An 8,112-nucleotide genomic window follows, 5' to 3' on the forward strand; every position below is an offset into this window, starting at 1 on the left:
CATGCGTGCGTCCATGCACGCGCATGCGCAAAAAAACGTCTTGCGCATGCGCAAAATGGTTTTTTCTTGTGCATGCGCGGACGCCCGCGGTTGCCACCTTCCTGTGTGTGTGATGGAACTGGTTCCCAGTGGCAGCGGCACCGCCGCCTTCGGCAGCCTGTAAACGTGCCGCGGCAGCTCTCCCAAAGAGAGGAGGGCGGCGGCCTGCAAACGGGCCGCGGCGGCTTTCCTCCTCTTTGGGGGAGCTGCCGCGGCACGTTTCCAGGCTGCCGAAGGCGGCAGCTTTGCAGGCTGCCGAAGGCGGCAGCTCTGCAGGCAGGCCGCGGCAGCTGTTGCAGCCTATGGGCGCGACATTCGGCAGGGCCCCTCTTCGCAGCACGGCGCGACGCCCTTACCCCCCACGGACACGCCCTCCTCACCACGGGAGCCACCCCCGCCATCCTCGCACACCACTAGCGCAGGCCCACCTCATCTTGGGGGCCTGCCCTCCGCACGCCGGCTGCATCCTCCGATCGACCGACGCCGCCAGGGAGACTGCCCGGTGTCGGGCTCGACATGCCCGACACACGGTGAGGCCGCGGAGGGACTCACTGGGCCCCGTGACCAGCTGCCGGCGTCTGTATGCAGCCCCCACGTTACTGCGGCCTTCCACCGAGCCGGGGAAGAGCGCGGCCGCCGGGACGACCCAGCAGCCACCGGCACCTCTCTCAATGCCCCAGCAGCCACCGGGGCCTTCCGGCAGGCCGGGGAACAGCCGTGGAAACGCACAGCCGGCTGACATGACCCAGCGCCGACGCAGTGGGCCGAGGAAGAGCTCAGGAGTGGGGCAGGAGCGAGCGTGCCTGTCCTGCTCCTTTTCTCTTCCAAGCGGCGCTGCTCAGCGGAGACGGCGACGACGACATCGGGGCTTGAGATCTCGCTTTTCCCCCCCCTTCCTCCCTCTCTCGTGCTTTACATACACACACACACACACACACACACACACACACACACACAAGCACAGAGTTCCCCTTCCCCCTTGTACAGGAATGAAAGGCCCCCCGAAGGAAGCCCGGCCTCTTCACCGCACCGATCCGCTGAGGAGGTTTTTTCAAGCGGGAGACGGGCAGAGCAAGATAGCCAAAGAAGAGACTCCTCAGACGGCGCCGTCTTTTTCTTCCCCTCCAGCTGCTGGCTCTGAGCCCCAGCTCGCGGGTCTGCCTGGCGGCTTTGCGCGAAGCTTGCCGGGGTCGTTTTGAGATTTACACGTGTCGTTCTCGGGGGGGGGAAAGGGGTACCCGACCTATTCCCCCCCCCCGTTGAACGAGCCAGGGGAGGGCAAGAGCCTCTGCGGGCAGGGAGGGAGGAGCGGCGAGAAAGGGACGTTTGGAGCCTCTGCGGGCAGGGAGGGAGGAGCGGCGAGAAAGGGACGTTTGGGTGTAAGGCGAGCAACCCCGAAAATCGGTTTGAGTAGAAAAGGAGGAGCTTTGGCAGGGAGGGAAGTGAGGGTGGAAAAGCAGGCCGGGCGAAGGAAGGGAGCGGAGGTGGCAGCTTTGCAGACGCAGCTTTCTCAAAGAGCGGCGCCGCTGCCCGTTCGTGCGGAGGTACGCGCGCACCTCTCCAAAGGTTTGGGGAGGTGCACGCGCACTCTCGGAATGGGTAGCGGCCCCGCTTGTTGCGAAAGCTGCCGCAGCCCGTCTGCAAAGCTGCCGCTTTCGGCAGCTTTGCAGACGGGCTACGGCAGCTTTTGCAACAAGCGGGGCCGCTGCCCGTTCACGCGGAGGTACGGAGACCTGCCGACGTTTGGGGAGGTTTGGGGAGGTGCGCGCGCACCTCCCCAAACCTCCCCAAACGTCGGCAGGTCTCCGGACGGCAGCGGCTTGGGAGAGGTGCGCGCGCACTCTCCAAACCGCCGCCATCCCATTTGCACAGCTGCCGTGAACGCGGCAGGTCTCCGGACGGGACGGCGGCAGCTTTTTTTATTTTTTATTTTTTTTATTTTAAATGAGCGACGCGTCTGCCTTCCACATGCAACACAACCCCGCCACCGCGAGGCACAAAGATCAGGTTGATATTCAGATGGTATCCAGAGAGTCCCTGCAAACAAGGCAGACGCGGGCGAGGTGAAGTGATAATTAAAGCGCCAAGAAAGCCTGACAAAGGCGGCGGGGCGGGGAGCCCTCCTGCACAAATCAAATACTAATCAAAAGCCAAGGAGACGAGCGGGTGGCCGAGGGAGTTTCCAGCCCCTGCGCCTACATTGTCTCAGATTCCACTGCTGACGGTGGTGGACAAGGCGAATTAAAAGCAGCCTGCCGCCCAGGAGACGGCAGCCAAAGCTTTGACCACACCCCCCCTTGTATCTTGGTGAAAAGAAACAAAGAAACAAACAAACAAAGAAAGAAACAAACAAACAAAGAAACAAACAAAAAAGGGGGGTGGGGTACCGTGAAAGTGTCAAGAGGCGGACGTGGCAACCGGGGGTGGGGGGGCTGTCTTCCACAAGACAGCGCTACCTCAGGAAGACCAGAAAGGGGTCTCGCCTATTCTTCTGTCCTCTCCTCCGCCCACCTTTCGGGCTGAGTCTGGCGGCCGGGAACTCTGCTTCCCCTGTTTGGTGGAGCGGACTCGCTCGCTCGCTCGCTCCGAGGCGAAGTGGCGTCAGAGCCAGGCTTCAGCAGCCTGCGCGGCAAAGAATACCCTGTGTGGCCGCGGCTCTCGGGGAAGCCCTGGCTGTCCGCTTCCTCGCTCCACGCTGCCATTCGGGGCCCGCGCGTTCCCCGGGCAAATCGCGGCGCCCAGCAGGCGAGGAAACACGCCTGCTCCAGTCGCCCCCCCTTCCCTCAGGAGACGCAAAGCAAGTGACCGCCCGGAGCGCGGGCTCTCCGGGAGCTGCCTCTGCTGCCCCAGTCCTTGCGGTTCCCGCTTGCTCAGTAGGGATCTTTCCCGGGACTGGCTTTTCCCTCTTAGCCAGACATTGTGGAAGCGCTTTCCTCCTCCTCCTCTTCTCCAAAAAGGCCTGTTGGAAAACTGCACAGAGCAGAAGCGGCAGCCAGGAGCCCACCATCTCTCCTCTCCCGCTCGCTCTCGCCGGAGCAGAGCAGCCCTGGAGCAGCCCTGGTGAGCCAAAGAGACGAAAGGCCCCGAGCGATAGGAAGGGGATCTCTGCCCTAGAGCGGGGGGGGGAGGGAAAGGGGGGGAGGAAAGGCCCAATCGCTTTGTGTTACCTGCCGTGAAACCAGTCCTTGCAGGCGTCGCACTCGATCATGAAGCGGGTTACGTCGTAGGGCAGCCAGGCAGCGGAAAGAAGCAGGTAGGCAGGGCGCGGAGGTACGGAGACCTGCCGATGTTTGGGGAGGTTTGGGGAGGTGCGCGCGCACCTCCCCAAACCTCCCCAAACTTCGGCAGGTCTCCGGACGGCGGCGGCTTGGGAGAGGTGCGCGCGCACCACTGCCCGTTCGAAGAGGTGCGCGCGCACCGGGCGGCTGGGAGCCGCAGGAGATGGCTCAAAGAGCCGCATGCGGCTCCGGAGCCGCAGGTTGCCGACCTGTGCTCTAGACCACTGTTGCTCAACCGTGGCAACTTTAAGACATGTAGACTGACTCCCAGAATTCCCCAGCCAGCCATGCCGGTTGATGATTGCACTAAAGCAGCAGAACCATTTATTTATTTTATTTATTTATTTAATTAGTTTTCTATACCGCCCTATTCCCGAAGGACTCAGGGCGGTTTACAGGGCAATATTTAAAAGACAATATAAATTAAGATAAAAATAGAATTAAAAAGAATTAAATTAATAATAGCCCAACAATAAAACAATGTTAAAACTTAAAACTAAAAACCCCCTCAGTCCAGGCCAGATAGATCGAAAAGCCAAGTTTTCAGGTCCCAGAGAAACGAGCGCAGGTCAGGGGCACACCGGAGTTCCACAGGTAAATCATTGCAAAGGGCAGGTGCACCCACAGAGAATGCCCTCCCTCTGGGGATCACCCGCCGGCATTCCCTGACCAGCGGCACCCTAAGGAGGCCCTCCCTATGGGAGCGCACAGGATGATGGGAAGTTGATGCCGGCAGCAGGTGTTCCCTTAGATAGTCCGGACCCAAGCCATTTAGTGCTTTATAGGTCATCACCAGCACCTTGAATCTCACCCGGAGGGCAACTGGAAGCCAATGCAGTTCGCGGAGAAGAGGTGTTACACGGGAGTATCGGGAGACTCCCATCACAACTCGCGCGGCTGCATTCTGCACCAGCTGAAGCCTCTGAGTGGTCCTCAAGGGCATCCCCATGTAGAGAGCGTTGCAGTAGTCTAACCGGGAGGTCACGAGCGCATGAGTGACTGTGCGTAGGGCATCTCGGTCCAGATAGGGGCGCAACTGGCGCACCAGGCAAACCTGGGCAAAAGCCCCCCTGGTCATGGCTCCTATATGATCTTCCAAACTGAGCCGTGAATCCAGGAGAACGCCCAAGTTGCGAGCCCTATCAATGGGGGGTAACACCTCACCCCCCATAGTTAATGATGGACAAAACTGGTTCTCCCGAGATGCCAGTACGCACAGCCACTCAGTCTTGGCAGGATTGAGTCGAAGCCTGTTTCTCCCCATCCAAACCCGGACCACCTCCAGGAATGGAACATCACGTCGAGGGCATCACTGGGTTGGTTCGGGGTGGAAAAAAAAAGCTGGATATCATCAGCATACTGATGATACCCCACCCCGAAACCACGAATGAGCTCACCCAGCGGCTTCATATAGATGTTGAACAAGAGGGGAGAGAGAACCGACCCCTGAGGAACTCCACAAACGAGAGGCCTCGGGGCGGATCTCTGCCCTCCCATCAACACCGACTGCGAACGGCCCAGGAGGTAGGAGGAGAACCACCGTAAACCAGTGCCCCCCACTCCCAACCACCTGAGACGCCGCAGTAGGATACCATGGTCGATGGTATCAAAAGCCGCTGAGAGATCTAACAGGACTAGGACAGAGGAACATCCCCTGTCCTGAGCCCACCAGAGATCATTCACCAGCATGACCAATGCCGTCTCCGTGCTGTACCCGGGCCTGAAGCCCGATTGGTACGGGTCTAGATAATCAGTTTCCTCCAGGAACAAAGGAAGCTGATGCGCCACCACACTCTCAACAACCTTCTCTATAAAGCGAAGGTTGGAGACCGGACGATAGTTATTCAAAATAGCCGGGTCCAAAGCAGGCTTCTTGAGAAGGGGCCTCACCACCACCTCTTTCAAGGCAGTAGGGAAGGTACCCTCTCTCAAAGAAGCAGTTATTACTGCCTGGAACCAGTCTCGTGTCTCCTCCCGAGCTGAATACACCAGCCAGGAGGGGCACGGGTCCAATAAACACGTGGTGGAGCTCAGTCTCCTCATGGTCCTGTTCACCTCATCTGGGGTCACAGGATCAAATTCACTCCAAATGACATTCTCAAGACTGCTCATTTCCTCCCCATCAGTCTCTGCCCAGTCAGAGTCCAGACCAGCCCGAATCTGAGCGATTTTGTCCGCAAGATGATGACTAAACTCCTCGGCCCGCCCCTGCAAGGGCTCCTCGCTCACCTCTCGATTAAGGAGGGAGCGAGTCACCCTAAACAGAGCGGCCGGGCGGTTATCTGCGGACGCGATGAGGGCAGCGAAGTAATTAGACTTCGCCATCCTCATCGCCGCGAGGTAAGACCTCGTAGTGGCTCTCAACTGCAATCGGTCAGATTCGGATTGGCTGGATTGCCAACAGCTCTCCAGACCCCGTCTCTGACGCTTCATCTCCCAGAGCTCCACAGAAAACCATGGAGCCCACCAGGATCTGCGCCGGATCAGGGGTCGCAAGGGTACAACATGGTCGAGCGCCTCGGTGGCAGCCCTCTCCCAGGCCTCCACCCCTTGTGAGCTGATAGCTCATGTCTTCTGACAAAATAACTCTGAAACTCAGAGCCTGGGCTTTTATCTAACCACCCCGTGTGTTTGGTTCAGGTAGACAATGACTCAGAGTGGTTCACAATGAAAGAGTTTATTCAATACACATAAGTCAACTGTCAACTGTCAAATGTTTCAGGCTTTTATAGTAGAACTGTTTAAACTGTAACCAATCATCAATCGCTATCTTCCCGCTTCTTTGCTACTTTAACCAATGGTTGCACCAGAATCTCCCGCTTCAAGAACCTACTTTTGCAACCTGCTATTTTACATGTTTGCAACTATTTACAGACACAACACCCCTTACCCCCCAGTTGTTGTTATTTATTGACATAGTCCCTTAAATATTTGGGTGGCCTATGGACTCTTGAAGGATATCTATTGCTTTGGATACCTAAGTCATTCCTATCAGATTGTCTGCTTGGCTGGCTTACTCTGGTGGGCCTGGACTCTTGGCTAACTGGCTCAGATGCTTCTCTGTTGACAATTTGTGGTTGTTGTTGTGTTTGATGTTCAGCTAATGCTGGCCTACTCAGAGGGGGCAGTTCCCAGTCAATTTGACTGTGTTGTTGTTGGTTAGCTGTGGACGGGCTGGTTTGCATTTCTGCTTCCCCACTAACTGGCATATTGTTATCAATAACCCCTGATGCACTGTTCCCCCCGTGTATACTTTGATCCCCCTCAACTGGCATGCAGCCAATAGTTCTCTTCCTTAGCTGATCTATATGTCTTTTGCTAACCCTGTTCCCTTCCCCCTCAATAGAGTAAGACAAGGGTCCCAATATCTCAGTGACCACCCCTGGGATCCATTTGTCCCCTTGTGCATAATTCCTGGCCCAGATTAGGTCCCCAATTTTGAATGATCTGTTTGGAATGTCCAGTTCCGCACTTGATGGTAGTCTGTCAGGATGTAACCTGTCCAATTTGGTGGTTAGTCTCTTTCCCCACCTCATTTCAGCTGGGCTTTTACCAGTAGCCGTGCATGGGGTCGTATGTTGGGTCAGCAAGAATTCTGCCAGTCTTTGGTGCCAGTCGCCGCGGATGATTCTCTTTAATGCGTCCTTAGTGGTCCTCACATTTCGTTCAGCCAAGCCGTTGGTGGACGGGTGGAAGGGTGCTGATGTCGTGTGTTTAATCGAGTTGGCCCTGAGGAAATCCTGGAATTCAACAGAGGTGAATTGGGGCCCATTATCTGACACAATTACATCAGGTAACCCGTGAGTGGCAAAGAGGCCCCTTAAGACTTGTATTGTTTTACCAGAAGTCATTGAACTGACGGGTATTACCTCTAGCCATCTAGAGAAACTGTCCACTACTACAAGAAAGGTTAACCCCTGGAAAGGTCCAGCAAAATCAATATGAATCCTGGACCAAGGATTCCTAGCTAACTCCCACTTATGAGTACGTGTGTGTTGCAACTCAGGCCTAGAACGTTGACATAAATAGCAATTAGACACACAATCTTCAATGTCCTTGTCAAGACCAGGCCACCACAAGTGGCTCCTAGCCAATGCCTTCATACGTACTATCCCAGGGTGCCCCTCGTGTAGTTCTAATAAAATTGAAGGTCTGTGGATCTCGGGAATGACAACACGGTTGCCCCATAGAACACATCCCAAATGAGATGACAGTTCATCCTTTCTTCTAAAATAAGGAATGTACTTGGCATCTGGGTTAGTACTTGGCCACCCACTAAGGACCCAGGCCATAATTCTTTTTAAGATATGGTCATTATTTGTTGCCACAGCTATATCTTTAGCAGTTAAAGGCCAGTCAGGAATGTCCTGTAAAGACATTATTTGTCCCACAGGGGCAGGGTCTTCCTCAGTGATATTTAATGGCAGTCTGCTAAGGGCGTCCGCATGTCCCATTTCCTTGCCCGGTCTGTGTTGGAGGGAGAATGAATATGCTGAGAGGAAAATTGACCACCTCAGCATTCTGGGTGACATTATTTGGGGTGTCTGTTTATCCGTGGTAAACAGGCCCAAAAGGGGTTTATGGTCAGTGAGTATGGTAAAGTTCCTACCATAAAGGTAATCATGGAACTTTTTTACTCCTGCCACGATTGCTAATGCTTCCCTATCTATCTGTGCGTAATTCCGCTCTGCTTTAGTAAGCGTCCTGGAATAATATGCGATTGGCCTTTGAACACCTTGGTTGTCCAAGTGGCTGATAACAGCCCCTACACCATAAGGTGAAGCATCACACGCTA

This window comes from Vipera berus (assembly GCF_964194415.1).
Source record: "Vipera berus genome assembly, chromosome: 14".
NCBI classification, from domain to species: Eukaryota; Metazoa; Chordata; class Lepidosauria; order Squamata; family Viperidae; genus Vipera; species Vipera berus.